General features: G+C 44.0%; 1 pseudogene; it reads right to left on the bottom strand.

Annotated features, from left to right (window-relative positions):
* Positions 1-309: 309 nt before the first annotated feature.
* On the bottom strand, positions 310-15,410 carry LOC142740754 (retinol dehydrogenase 7-like; annotated as a pseudogene).
* Positions 15,411-16,376: the final 966 nt, after the last annotated feature.

Genomic DNA, 16,376 nt, shown 5'->3' with positions numbered 1-16,376 from the left:
GAGCCCAAAAATAAAAAAAAGCCCCAATTACAAGAACATTTTATGCATTTACATTTTATTTATTTCCGTAAGACATTTTAAAATGGAAAGTGAAATATAGAATCAGTCTAGTCCTAATGTTCACATGCGACAGATTTGTTGAAGATTATTCTGCCACTGTTCCATTCATTTGAATGGGCTTCACAATAATCCATGCACTTGCTGCTGAAACAACCTTATTCAGATGTATAGATTTTCAAAGGCAATGAAATACATTCTATAATATATATATATATATATATATATATATATATATATATTATAGGGGGTTTTATGGTAAACTTACCACAATCATAAACATTTTAAGGGCCACATCAGTGGGGAAAGGTAACGGAAACTGCCACTATTGTTTAGAATGAATGGGTCTTAGGGTGGATTTGATAGTCAGATGAACGCAACTCTCCGTTAAAATCACCCCACTGATGTGACCTTTTACGTCATGTTGGATTGAGGTATCTATTAAGTAAGACAACGTGCTGGTTTGGGTGATGATCGACACAGTAAATAATCAGATAAGACAGTAGGTAAGTAAGACATAGGAATATAATAAAGCTTGCTGTCCAGGCCGGGAGAATATCTTGTCCAGGGATGTACTGCAGTCAGGGCATGCTCCATACAGTCCGTGACATAGTAGAGTTTGTGGCTGGTAATGCCAATTAAATAAACCAAGCCCTGGGCATCTGTGTGCATAAGTAAAACGAACATAAACCACACAATATTGACTTAGTTGAAACATAAAAACATATTGCATGACTTTTATAAGGTAAGTGATATTATTCTCCATGGCTATACAATAATTCTGGACACATTGTCAGTCCTATATTATTCCTTATGCATTTTGCATTACACTTTCAGAACTGTAGGATGGAAATTGGAAACCTTTCTCCTAATATATTGACTAACTCACATTTCTGGTAGTATTGTTCACCATAGCAATCTTTGATTTGTGAAGGGAGATTCAACCACAGACGCTCTAGATTCTTTAAATGAAGTTCTTTCGTGATCATTTCTGTCTTGAAAGCACCCGGTTCGATTATCGAGACCTTCACTCCAAAATCACGAAGCTCCCTTCTGCAAAGAAGATACATATATAAAGGTGAGTATTACTCCATCCTGAAATCGTAGTCTCAAGTTCACACGCAACAGTTTCCAAAGACAGTGAAAACTCTCCAAGAGACCACCCCCTTATCAAGAACAGATTTTCTGCTCCATCATCTGAAAAAGCCATTGTGATATCAGGTTTTTCAGTAATCATAGTCAGGGCCATATTTGCCACTAGGCACTAGGGGTGCAGTGACTAGGGCATCCAGCAGGGGGAAGGGCGGGCTGCAGGATCTTTTTTTTTTTTTTTTTAAATTTCTTAAAGGGGTTTTCCCATCAGAGACATTTATGACATATCCACAGTGTCATGATCCATGGCTATGTGGACCCACTAGCCAGCACCGCCGTAGTGGAGTAGCAGCTAGCCAAATAACAGTCCTAGTACAAGAGTACCTTTGATAGTCCAGACAGTAACGGAGGCTCGTTACAGATGAACTTGCAGACAGCAGACGTGGTGTATATCAGCAGGCATGATATGTGGCACAACATGACTCCAACACTCTAAGGCACAGGAACAAAAATAGCACGGGATACAGGATACAGGTAGAAAGGCACGGGAACAACGGGAACAGGATAACACTAAGGAACCATTTTTCTAAGATTAACATGGGTAAACACAACAGCGCTCAAGCAATGAGTGAAAGGGCAGATCCCTTTTTATAGTCCAGGGTGATCATGGGCTAATTACAGATTTTACTCATGTGTGTGCACTGGCCCTTCAATGGCAGACGCAAGCGCGCGTGCACACCCTACGGGAACCAGTGCAGCGATGTGGAAGTGAGTGACAGCGTCTCTCAGGAGGGAGATGCCGCCCGTCACTCACTTATCCATGGCCGCGCCCATTGGGGGGCAGGTAAGAACGACGGGCCGCGGCTGTGGATGTTAGACGCAGGATATGTCATAAATGTCAGATAGATGCAGGTCCCACCGTGACTCCCATAGTAGTGTGTAGCAGTTACAGAAGCAGTGTAGCATGCGAGCTACGCTGTTTACGTAACTACCATTCAGTTCCGTGGGACTTACGGAAACAGCGTAGCTTAGCGAGCTACGCTGTTTACATTATTCATGGTCGGGAATCACACTATTCAGCTACAACACAGAGCGGTAGAACGGGGTTTAGGGGGCCCCGTTCTAGAGATAGATGCGGGTCCCTCCTCTTTGACCCACACCTATCTGACATTTATGACATATCCTGTGGATATGTAATAAATGTCTCTAAAATCCCTTTAAGTTAACTTGTGACATGACAGACCAGTGGTCCTGTCACTCACATGGCAGGGGGGGAGGTGCACTTCACCAGCGCTCCTCAGGCTGTAAGACAAGCTCTCTGTTAATTGATTGGCCAGAACTTCTCACATGAGCAGCTGTAGCCAATCCGAGAACAGTGGGCGTGTCTTAGACTTAGTCTAAGAAGCACTGTGGGGGATGGACAACAGACCAGGACAGGAGGGCACCGCAGCAGGTGAGGTAAGTAAATGTTCTGTCTAATGTAATGTACTGTCTTCAATTGTATCCGTTTCCTTAGAAAGCTAATACAATTGAAAGCGGGCGGTGAGGCAAGGGAACCATTAGTTCAGGCCTGTATCAACAGAAATTTTATTCCTCAGCCTGCCGAGGCTAATAAATCCCAGCGTGGGGATTCCTTTGTATATGAAGGAGTCCTTGCACTAGGTTTATAGTGGCGCACGCACCCAAGATGCGCCAAAATTCTGGCGCATCTCGGGTGATCCTGTGCCACTTACAAGGCTCAGCAAACTAAGCAGTGACAAATTGGTTAATGTAGGTTGTGTGGGGGGTTTTATTTCAATAAAATATTTTTTCTTTGTGTCTGTGTTTTTCTAACTTTATTACTACTGCCTTAGTAATGGCAGCTGTCTGATAGACAGCGTCCATTACTAAGGCGGGGCATAGTGTTAGCCGCTGAAGAGGCTAACACTAACCCCGCATTATTACCCCAATACCCACCACCACGAGGGGTGCCGCGAAGCACCGGGTGCGATCCTGTACCCGACCATCTGTAGTGATAGTCGGGAACTGGGGCTGCCGCAGGCTGGTGTTATTAGGCTGGGAAAGCCCAAAAACAACGGGCCTTCCCACCCTGGTAATGCTAGGCTTTTAAAAGTAGGTTAATGTACTGATTTAACCGATGGGGCGTAATTATTTTTAAAAAAAATTATAAACTGTGACCTAATTAATAATATGGGAAATGGGCCCCAGTGTTCATGTGGGGGGCAGGGGAGGGAATGTTAATGGGGTAGCACTGAGCAATAATTTTAGGGTAATTTCACGCGTAGCATAAGCACTGCAGATTTTATTCAAAGGTTTTCATTGGGAAAAATTAGCAGTTTAATACAGTAACAGCAAAGTGAATGAGATTTGAACAAATCTCATCCACATGCTGCATAAATAATCCACCGAACAAAAACGTTCATAAATTGACCTGCAGTGCGTTTTTTTAATCTGCAGCATGTCAATATATGCTGCGGGATCGCTAGTTTTCTGTTGCAGGTTTTCCCCATTGAATTCATTGAGAAGGTAAAACCTGCAACAAATAGCACATGTTGCGATTTTTGCGGCGGAAAAGCTGTGTTATCGGGGGCGTCAGCACTAAAAGTACCTAGGGCAGCACCAACTCCAAATACGGCCCTGATCATAGTCTGAATAAAAATACTACCAGAGTCCGAACTGGAGTTATTTGGCGCAATCCATCAGGATATGGGACAAACTGCATTCAAATATTGGACCACACTAAAATAAGATTTTATTTTGTAGGTAACATATTTAAAAAAGTTATTGTAGTGATGGTGAAGTGGTGGAAAAATGCTTATTTTAGTGCCCATTGCAGAGCTTTCATCCACATACTAATAAACCACTGGATGAGTATAAAAGTGGCACAGTCAGGCCTCATGCACACGACCGTATTTTTTCCCACCCGTAAATACTGGCGTAAATACGGGTCCGGTGTCACACGTATTCCACCCGTTTTGCACCAGTATTTACGAACCCGTGCCCGTAAATATGGGTCCGGTGTCACCCGTATTCCACCCGTATTTACGGGCACGTTTTTGGCGGCAAAATAGCACTGCACTAATCGGCAGCCCCTTCTCTCTATCAGTGCAGGATAGAGAGAAGGGACAGCCCTTTCTGTAATAAAAGTTAAAGAAATTCATACTTACCCGGCCGTTGTCTTGGTGACGCGTCCCTCTCTTCACATCCAGCCCGACATCCCTGGATGACGCGGCAGTCCATGTGACCGCTGCAGCCTGTGATTGACCTGTGATTGGCTGCAGCAGTCACATGGCCTGAAACGTCATCCAGGACGTCGGGCCGGATGTCGAGAGGGACGCGTCACCAAGGCAACGGGCGGGAGACCGGACTGGAGGAAGCAGGAAGTTCTCGGTAAGTATGAACGTCTTTTATTTTTATTTTTTCCAGGTTTATACTGATCGGTAGTCACTGTACAGGGTGCTGAAAGAGTTACTGCCGATCAGTTAACTCTTTCAGCTCCCTGGACAGTGACTATTTACTGACGTCGCTTAGCAACGCTGCCGTAATGACGGGTGCACACATGTAGCCACCCGTCATTACGAGAGCTCCATAGACTTCTATGGACTGTCCGTGCCGTTATTACGGCCTGAAATAGGACATGTTCTATCTTTTTCAACGGCACGGGCACCTTCCCGTGAGAAAACGGGAAGGCACCCGTCGCCAATAGAAGTCTATGAGCCCGTTATTACGGGTCGTAATTACGACCCGTAATAACGGGAGTTTTTACGGTCGTGTGCATGAGGCCAGTGTCTGCATTCCTCCTGGCAACCATGTAAAGGGAGATAGTTTATCTTTCTTCCAGGTCTTGGTTTGCAGAATGTAAACAATTGGAAGGCAAAATAATATGGCAATTGGCCTGCGTAAAGCAGCCAATCCTCAACAAAAAGTCCCAGACAAACAAAACGTTTAAACTAGTGGAAGGAGCATTGAACAAAAACCAAAGAAAGATAACCCCTACGTCAGCACAACTGGTATAAACCTAGTTAAGTGGTCGTTCATCTCCGTGACCCGTGTATTAAAGATGGTCCCCCAAGGGCCTGCATTCTAACTGCCCTCAAAGACCTTTTCCCTGCCGGGCTGCGTGACAGGAATATTACTGACCCTACCCAGACCACAAATGTAGGGAGGGCGGGCGGGCGTTGTCTTCTGGAATTTGAAGGCGCTGAGAGTGACCCATAAGGTACTACTTCTATCCTATCTCCCTATGTTAACCCCTCCCTTTGGTCCTCTCTCTCAACTAACGCTGACATCTACCTCACGCCTCAATGTTTACATTCTACTCCTTCTACTAATAACAACCATTAACCCGTTAGTGACCGCCCATAGGTGTTTATACGACGGACGCTAACGGCTTTATTCCGATGCAATAGCCTTTTTATGGCGTTGCATCAGAATAAAGAAATAGAGCAGGGAGCCGTTAAATCTCCTTGCTCTCAGCTACCGCTGGTAGCTGAGGGCTGGGAGCAGACCTGCTCTAACGGGTGAGATCGATAGCAGTATCAATCTCACCTGTTTAACCCCTCAATAGCGAGTGCCGCATCTGAGTGGTTTTGGAGAGAGGGAGGGAGATCCCTCTCATCCCACCGGCACCCGGCGAAAAGATCGCCGGGTGTCGGTGTCCTCTTTGGCAGCCAGGGGGCCTAAAAGAGGCATAGCCTAGCAGATGCCTTTAAATGGACAGGCACTAATACACTGCAATACAAAAGTATTGCAGTGTATTATAAATGCGATCGGAGGATCACATAGTGAAGTCCCATAGTGGGACTAGTACAAAAGTTTAAAAAAAAGTATAATAAAGTTAAAAAAAATGAAAAACCCACTTTTTCCACTTACAAAATGTTTTATTATTAAAAAAAACAGAATAAAGTAAAAAAAAGTTACACATATTTGGTATCGTCGCGTTCGTAACGACCTGAACTACAAAGTTGTTACATTATTTAACCCGCATGGTGAACGTTGTAAAAAATAAGATACAAACACAAGGCAAAAATTGCTGTTTTCTTTGAATCCTGCCTTAAAAAAATGTGATTAAAAAGTCATCAAAAAGTCGCATCTACTCCAAAAGTCGTCCCACAAAAAAAAAAGAAGCCCTCATACAACTGCATCGACAGAAAAACGAAAAGTTATGGCTCTTCAAATATAAAGACACAAAAAATAATAATTTTGACAAAAATTTGTTTTTACTGTTTAAAAGTAATAAAATATACAAAACCTATATACATTTGGTATAATTGCAATTGCAACAACCCGCTGAATAAAGTTATTGTGTTATTTATACCACATGGTAAATGGCATGAATTTAGGACTCAAAAAAGTGTGGCAAAATTGCTGTTTTTTTTCTATTCTCCCCCAAAAAAGTTAATCAAATTCTATGTACCCCAAAATCGTGCTATTAAAAATTGCAACTTGTCCCGCAAAAAATAAGACCTTATTCTGCTATGTCATCGCAAAAAAAATTAAAAAATTATATTTCTTTGAATGAGACGATGGAAAAACTTAAAAAATAGCTTGGTCATTTAGGCCTAAAATAGGCTGGTCATTAAGGGGTTAATTTAACTCCCATTTCAGCACCTCTCATGGCGGGCCTCCATTACTGGCTCTGCCTGACATTACGTCCCTTGCCTGACCTTTGTAATAAAGACGGACTCTAATACTAACCCCTAAAACCAGACTTACCATCTCAAAGACCCAGTCAGAAACCATCGATCCCACTTCTTCATTTAAATCTCCCCCATACTTGGGGGGCACCATGATGGTCCTCCAAGGGCCTGCATTCTAACTGCCCTCAAAGACCTTGTCCCTGCCACAACGAAACATGTGTGACTCCTCACTTATGTGAGTCCCGCCACATTTTCACCGCCAATTCAATGCCACCTTGGACACCTAATGCTCATATGTCACTTCCAACATCATTCAGATGCACTCCATCTGAACGTATCAACTACGGATCAGGAGACTCCAAGTCAACGTGTCAGACAACTATCCCACAATTCCTGGCAATAAAGCAAGCGACCCACAGATCTATCATGTCTCCACTGGAGACGAGCCACTATATCAGACCATACCAGGATGATTCCTGGTAATGAAGTCCACAAGCACAAGACATCAAACTTGATGTCCCTAATTAGGACCCTGTATGTCCTAACACCTAAATCGTTCCCACCTAGATGAATGAGTAGGATGTTGGGAACGATCCGCTCTAGCGTAAAAATGGAGTTCCAGTAACAAACCATTCCACAGCATCCCTCTAAGTTGTAGCCATCCGATATTGACCTCCGAGAGGACGAACCCGAGCTGTTGTACGTTCGGTCGCACGTCAGCTCTGATCGCTCCCCAAATGATTGACTCGTTATCCACACTAGACAGGGTCCAGGAGCTAATAAGGAACTACATATCTCAACCATGCTATGCCACCATTAACCCTATAGGATTGACCTATAGCATCCATGTATCAAAACAGTGAAGAACAGTGTTGGGGGGGCTCGTTGACCTATAATACTAGCCAGAATCGTGAACACTTGGAACCAATTAGAAAAGGTCTGAGGTATCATATGATACAGCCATTTTTGTTTATCATCCTTTTTAGAGTTGTCTAATCTAACTTTATCTAAGTTACATTTTTCCGAAGGAAGCAAAGAGAAGATTTCTATATACTCCTTCCAAATCTTCTCTTTCATTTCTGTTTTTAAATGAGCCTCTAAAGGACCTTCAAAACAAATATAAACCTAGCCACGGGCAGCGTCGTCTAGACACACTTCCTCAGGCCTAAGTGTTCCCAGCCCATGGGCCCTCAACGAAGTTGTCAACGGAGCCCCGTAGGGGGGAGGTAGAGGTAAAGTGGTAGACGAATTTGCCTCGCCCGTGAAAACTGACCCTGGGTTAGTCAGGGTGGGTGCTGGCATAAACTTAGTTAACAAATCCTGAAAATCTAATAACAATTGAGACACTACTAGTCTACGCAACACTCTCAGAAGCACCAACACCCTCAGAAACACCAACATTTATACGTTCAGCAGAAAAAGAAACAGGACAGGTAGACAGAGGTAAAGAGGTGGTATGTGAATCACCAGGCCGGCTCAGCAGCCCCCTCCCCCATCTGGTGACATGAATGGACTGGACATCAGGGCAGCAGAGGAGGCTGTCGACCGAGGGGTTCTCCTTCCCCACATAATTAAGTCTTCTGTGGGCTAGGCTGGGTAATTGGGACGAGGGTCCAGGGCCTACCTAGATGCGATGGGCACCTATGCAGTAGTGCCATGCTCCTGGGCTGCTCCCACCCCGGCATCGGGTCTTTGGATTCTTGACCGCTGAACCGACTGGAGAAGCAAGGGATCACTTTCCAATGGTAGCGGCAGGGTCCCGGCCGGAGCTCCTGTTCCGACGGGACGCCACCGAGAATGCGGCAGGGCTCATGCCATGGCGGCTGGCCGAAGAGGCAGCAGCAGAGCGTTCCGGCGGGTGTGAGCAGCAGGGGCGCGACAGACTTAGGGAAACAAAGGGGGCAGCTGGGCTGCTGCTTTACTGGTGGAGATGATCTGCAGCTGTGCCTGGAACCAGTCTACCCCTTGATCAGCCTCAGCTTCCTGGAGCCGACTGAGGAAGTCATCGCTGGAAGCAGACATCGCTGTAGCTATGCTGGTGATGGGAAGGAGGATCTCTGTGTTGTCCTCTGGAATTTGAAGGCACCAAGACAGTGATCCATGATGGATCCTACCTTATATAAGGTACTACTTACTCCCCCCTCCCCACCTATCCTATCCTAACTCCCTATGCTATCCCCTCCCTTTGGTCCTATTTCTCACCTAACGCTGACCTCTATCTCAACCCCCCCACCTATTTTTATATTCTACTAATAACAACCATTAATTTAACTCCTAACTTTCAATACCTGTCATGGCAGGCCTCCATTACTGGTTCTGCCTGACATTACGTCCCTTGTTGGAGAGTGTTTGTTAGTATTTATTGTTTGACTCTCCAATCTGGATATAGTCAATGATGAAAGTCTCCAAGGAGGCAGCCAGATCTAATAGTCTGGATCAGAGACCACCATTTGGGAGTGCACAGTTACTGCATCTCTGGCAATTTTCCAATACCACTTTATTCAGCTATATGTAACACATGGAAGCAGGGGCGTAGCTAAAGGCTCATGGGCCCGATGCAAAAGTTCTTATTGGGCCCCCCCCCCGCAAACTTCTCATGGCCAACGGTCCGCAGCTTTCAGCTGCATCGCTGGGTCTCCTAAATGACCCAACAATGCGCACTAGCAGCCGGGGGCGTCACTAAGGACTTAAAATGTCAGGGGAAATAGCCCCAATACATATGTGTCCGCCCCAAAAAATTGTATGTGTGTATAGGAGACAACCTATGTATAGCACTACGACCCTATAAACTATGGATAGGATTAGATACAGTGGCTCAGCAGACAGTATCACACATGATAGGATTAGATACAGCGGCTCAGCAGACAGTATCACACATGATAGGATTAGATAAAGTGGCTCAGCAGACAGTATCACACATGATAGGATTAGATACAGTGGCTCAGCAGACAGTATCACACATGATAGGATTAGATACAGTGTCTCAGCAGACAGTATCAAACATGATAGGATTAGATACAGTGGCTCAGAAGGCAGTATCACACATGATAGGATTAGATACAGTGGCTCAGCAGACAGTATCACACATGATTGGATTAGATACAGTGGCCCAGCAGACAGTATCACACATGATAGGATTAGATACAGTGGCTCAGCAGACAGTATCACACATGATAGGATTAGATACAGTGGCTCAGAAGGCAGTATCACACATGATAGGATTAGATACAGTGGCTCAGCAGACAGTATCACACATGATTGGATTAGATACAGTGGCCCAGCAGACAGTATCACACATGATAGGATTAGATACAGTGGCTCAGCAGACAGTATCACACATGATAGGATTAGATACAGTGGCTCAGAAGGCAGTATCACACATGATAGGATTAGATACAGTGGCTCAGCAGACAGTATCCCACATGATGGGATTAGATACAGTGGCTCAGCAGACAGTATCCCACATGATGGGATTAGATACAGTGGCTCAGCAGACAGTATCACACATGATTGGATTCGATACAGTGGCCCAGCAGACAGTATCACACATGATAGGATTAGATACAGGACTCAGCTCGCTGACATTGCGGCTCCAGCGCTGGACCCAGGAAAGGTAAGAATAATAATTTTGCTTGTTTATGTGTTACGGATTATTTTTGTGTGTTTGTGTTTCTTTACAGGTTTGGTTGTTGGACTTCGGATACGAGGACTTCAATGACGGCGTTTTTTTATTCTCAATAAAATGGTTAATGAGGGTTGTGTTTTTTTATTTCAATAAAATATTTTTTCTATGTGCTTGTATCTTTTTAAACTTTATTATCACCGCATTAGTAATGGCCGCTGGCTGATTGGCAACCTCCATTACTAAGGCGGGGCTTAATGTTAGCAGGTGCAGAGGCCAACACTGACCCCCATTATTACCCCGGTACCCCCCGCCACCAGGGGTACTGGGAAGAGCCGGGTACGAACCAGTACCCGACCATCTGTAGTGACGGGAAGGCACCGGGGCGGCCGCAGGCTGGTAGTATTAGGCTGGGGAAGGCCAAAAACAGTGGCACCTACCACCCTGGTAATGCTGCCTGCTGCTGCTGTGTTGTATCTGGCTGGTTATGAAAATTGGGGGGGACCCGACATCGTTCTTTCCAATTATTTATTTATTTATTTTTTTTAAATGACGTGGGGTCCCCCCCATTTTTCATAAACAGCCAGATACAATAAAGCAGCAGCAGCCTAGCATTACCAGGGTGGGAAAGGCCACTGTTTTTGGCCTTTCCCCTCCTGATAATACCAGCCTGCGGCCACCCCAGTGGCCGACCATCACTACAGATGGTCAAGTACTGGATCGTACCCGGCTCTTCCCAGCACCCCTGGTGGCGGTGGGTACCGGGGTAATAATGGGGGTTAGTGTTAGCCTCTGCACCGGCTAACACTAAGCCCCGCCTTAGCAATGGATGCTGTCAATCAGCCGGCGGCCATTACTAAGGCGGTAGTAATATAGTTTAAAAAAAACCACAAAGACATAGAAAAAATATTTTATTGAAATAAAAAAAAAACACACAACCCTCATTAACCATTTTATTGATAAAAAAAAAAAAAGCCGTCATAAGCTGTCTAATGGGCCCTCTAAGCCTGCTACATCGTAGGCTTAAAGGGGTTGTCCAGTCCCTAAACATTGATGGCCTATCCTCAGGATAGGCCATCAATAGCTGATGTGTCGGGATCCGTCTCCCGGGACCCGCCAATCAGCTGTTTTGAAGGGGCCGCAGCACTCGTACGAGAGCTGCTTCCCCTTCATTTCACTTACTCGCTCACACTGTGAATCGCCGACACCGATTCACAGTGTGACCGGAATGAAGTGACCGGAATGAAGAGGAAGCAGCTCTCATACGAGTGCTGCGGCCCCTTCAAAACAGCTGATTGGCGGGTCCCGGGAGTCGGACCCCGCCAGTCAGGGCTACTAATCTTACCTTCCTCTTCAGCCGCGGCGGAAGTCCTGTCCTCTCGATGTTGTGCGCGGCGCATAGCGATGTGACGTCATGCGCTGCGCACAGCGCTTGACGTCAGGACCTCCGCTGCGATCTGGAACCAGGAAGGTAAGTACAGTCTATTACTATAGTAATTTTTTATTGATGTGGTGCGGGGGGGGGGCTGTGGGCCCCCCAGGCTTCCGGGCCCGGTCGCAATTGCGACCGCTATAGCTACGCCAGTGCATGGAAGTCTCCCCTCTTCCGTACTAAACCACTGTTTTAAAGGCTTTGTACACCTTTGAAACCGTTTTTTTTTTTTTATAAAAATGTCTAGTGCTGCGTCGTCCAGATCTCCATGAATCTGACACTTTTTATCCTACCGGTCTCGTATGCTTGTCCTCAACTGTCTGTCTTTCCTCTCTGTTTTGTTAGATATTTGATTTCTCGAGGGTTATAGACATAACTTGGCACTCTTTTTTTCAAGCATTTCCAAGTCTCCTTCTCTACTTGAAATATGGGATCCTTGTTCTGACACTGATACGTGTCGGTTATTCACATATTTGTTTGTGATTTCATATATTAATTTATCTCTGTAATCTTATTAGGGTCAGTTACATCATCCATCGCTCTTTAGACTTAAAGGGAATGTGTTGCCAGAAAAACATGTTTTTTTTTAAAAAATTAAACATTTAGTGTGTGGGTGATTAAACATTGTTCAAATTTTTTTTATTTTTTTGCACGAGTCCAGGAAATATTATAAATTATTTCTAATTTATAATACTACCCATTTTTGGTCACTAGATGGAGCTGTTCCCAAAATTGCAGCATTGCAACATTGGGTTAAAAGCCCTCGCTCTAGTGAGCTCTCAGCATCCCCCCCTCCTTTATCCTGGCTAGTGCCGGGATAAACGAGGGGTTTGAACGATGTAACCTCCTACACTGTGTGTCGCCATTTTTTGAGCTAACCCACAGTGTAGTAGGTTTACATACAGTAGTAAACACACACAAACACGAACATACATTGAAATCTCTTACCTGCTCCTGCCGCCGCGGCTCCCTCCGGCCCGTCCGCTCCGTTTGCTGCCGCTGGTGCAAGTGCACAAATCCGGAAGCCGCGACCGGATGTAGTAATATTACTGTCCGGCCGCGACTTCCGGTCCACAGGAAAATGGCGCCGGACGGCGCCAATTTCGAATAGGACTGTGTGGGAGCGGCGCATGCGCAGTTCCCACACAGACGCCGTACACTGCAGTCAATGGGACGGGAGCCGTTCGCAGTCCCTATGGGACTGTGGCTGCCGTATTCCATGTCTGTATGTGTCGTTAATCGACACACACAGAAATGGAACAAAAAATGGCAGCCCCCATAGGGAAGAAAAAGTGTAAAAATAAGAAAAAGTAAAACACAAACACACAAATGAATATAAACGTTTTTAATAAAGCACTAACATCTTTAACATATAAAAAAATAATTTGTGATGACACTGTTCCTTTAAAAATGCTAGACTGTACTATACGCTTACCTGAGACTATCAGAAAAAGCTTCAACGCCATACTTAGATGGACAATATCCTCCTCCAATGATGGACAGTCTTGCTGCACAACTAGAAACATTAACAATTCGTCCTCGTGCCTTTATGATGAGAGGCAAAAGGTTCACTGTCACATCAAACGGACCCAGTAAATTTACGTTCAGCACCTTAGCAAAATCTGCTTTTGTTTGCCATGCATTAGGAGCCAAAGCAATTCCAAAACCAGCATTGTTCACAAGGCCCCATAAACCTGAAAAACAAAAAGACTGGTAAATGGCCTTTAATAAAATGTACATCATTCTAATCGGTTTTTCTAAGAAATCTGCAAGGATAATCTTCCATGCTTCCTGAGAGACTCTCCAAAGAACAGCTTAGACTGAATTCACATACAGCATTTTGCTGCATTTTTGTTGCCATTTTTTCACTGTGTTTTTTCTAGGTCAAAAACGCAGCCAGATATTATTTTAAACATATAGCAAACGCTACATACAAAAGTGACCCCATTTTGGAAACTAGACCCCTTGAGGAATGCATTGTAGTTTTCTTGGGGTGCATGCGGCTTTTTGATCACTTTTTATTCTATTTTTAGGTGGCGTGGTGACTAAAAAAACAGCAATTCTACTATTGTTTTTTATTCTATTTTTTTTTACAGCGTTCACCGTGCGCTATAAATGACATATTCACTTTATTCTGCGGGGCGATACGATTACGGCGATACCGGATGTTTATAGTTTTTTTATGTCTTATGGCGTTTGCACAATAAAATACTTTTTGTAATAAATCATTCACTTTTTGTGTTACCTTATTCTAAGAGCCAGAACGTTTTTATTTTTCCATCAATAAAGCCGTGCGAGGACTTATTTTTTGCGTAACGAACTGTAGTTTCGATCAGTACCATTTTTAGGTACATGCGACTTTTTGATCTCTTTTTATTCTATTTTTTAGGAGGTGAAATTACCAAAGAATTGTGATTGTGGTACGGTTTATTATTATTTTCTTTTACGGCGTTCACCGTGTGGGATAAATAACAAGATAATTTTGTAGTTCAGGCCGTTACGGACGCGGCGATACCAATTATGTATAGTTTATTTGTATATTTATTTTAATAATAAAGACTGATCAGGGAAAAGGGGTGATTTTTACTTTTATCACTTTTAAAACTTTTATTTTCTTATTTTTACACAACTTTTTTTTACTTTTTTTTTACTTTGTCCCACTAGGGGACTTGAGGGCAGGAGGCCCTGATCGCTATTCTAATACACTGCACTACATGCGTAGTGCAGTGTATTAGAGCTGTCAGCTACTCACTGACAGCAAGCATAGTGGGTCCTGACTCTGTCAGGACCCACTAGGCTTCTGTCGATGGCATAGCCGGACGCCATTGTTTGGTGTCCGGTTGCCATAGTCACCATCGCCGGCCGCTATCGTGTAGCAGGCCGGCGATGGCGGATTAACCCCTAAGAAGCCGCGATCGCTATTGAACGCGGCTTCTGAGGGGTTAATCTGCGGGGACCACCACGATCGGTCCCTGCACATTGAGCTGTGATAGCCTGCTGTCGGAAACAGCAGCTATCACAGCTCATGAACGCGCCCCGCGCGAACGGCGCCGTGTTTACTCCATGACATACTATTATGTCATGGAGCGCGAACGATGCACTTACCATGACATAATAGTATGTCCTGGAGCGTTAAGGGGTTAATGTGTCTAAAAATTTGCACCTCTAAATGGAATTGTTTTTATGATATTTATTTGAATGTGTAGACATCGGAAGACAATTAATAATGCTCCGTAAAGTTTTTTTTTACCTTACCTTAATTTCCAACAATATCAGTGGCCCACTTAACAGCTGAGCTGACACTCTTACTGTCTGTAACATCTAACATTACTGTTTGTAGGCGACTTGATGCCACTTTCCTCAGATTTTCACACCCTTCCTCTGTTAGGCATGTTGCCAGCACTTTCATTCCACGTTTGTCCAGTTGCTTCGCCAACAGGTTTCCAAATCCACTATCATATCCAGTGATGAAAACATATTTAACAGATAGATTCTCCAGTATTTGACTCTGTCTGTACCATCTGTACAGGAGCATAAGACCCACCAACACCAGCAGAGGGAGCCACATACAGAATGTGGTATTTAATCGCAATGTTACCTGGGAAAACAATGTAATAACTGGTATCAATCATATTCTCAAGTCTTTTAAGGTACCAGTACATATGTCATTTCTGGGGTTCAAATTTCTGCGTATTTGACTTTCAGGAATCTAGGAAAGCTGTGTAACAACCCCTATTGGAGCTGTAATAGCAAATCATAAGCCAACAAGAGAATAAATATATATATAACTAATAAACAGTTGAATAGTTTAATAACTTCACAGAGGAATTCTTTCATTTTGAAGGTGAAGCTTGCATTTCATATGTAAAGAATCTATATATGTTTTGCCCTTTTTAGCGGCAAATGTGAATTGGAGTCAATAAGCCACATAAAAGTGTTTTCTTACCATTTTTGTCATTATAGGGACGCCTGTTACCAAGTCATTCTCCACTTAACCATATTGCTGCTCACCAGGAGCTGCCTATAAGGAGATATGCAGCTGGTGCACTGCTGGTCAAAATAGTATACTATACCAGGGGCAAACACAGGACTTTTAAAGGGGGGGGGGGGTTCAAGTGTGTCGGTGCCCACAACGGAGACAGCAATTATACAAACTTTGCCATCTTTCTACATAAGTGACTTTATACACTTTTGGGGTGGTTTCAGGGTTAGTGAAAGTATTTCTGTCATACTTCTGGTGGTGTAGAGTGGTTTAGGGGTTAATACACAATAACTTTGGTGGCCTAGGGTAACGAAGGGGTATTGATATACATTATACTGTGCATGGTGGTTGTGGTTTAATATCTATTATCCCTGGTGGTCTATGGTGCTTTAGCGGTTAACACTTATCCATTTATTATAATTATCTTATTATATAATATTATATTGTTTAGCATGGTATAGGGGGTAGTGGTGGTCTCAAACAGGCAAGTGTACTTCTAAGTTTATTTTATTTAATAAAAGATTCAGAATTCTTATAAAGGTCAGAGCTCTT

This window comes from Rhinoderma darwinii, chromosome 2 (genome assembly GCF_050947455.1).
Source record: "Rhinoderma darwinii isolate aRhiDar2 chromosome 2, aRhiDar2.hap1, whole genome shotgun sequence".
NCBI lineage: Eukaryota > Metazoa > Chordata > Amphibia > Anura > Rhinodermatidae > Rhinoderma > Rhinoderma darwinii.
The sequence above is the reverse complement of the archived record's forward strand: the minus strand, read 5'-3'. Positions and strand labels throughout refer to the sequence as shown.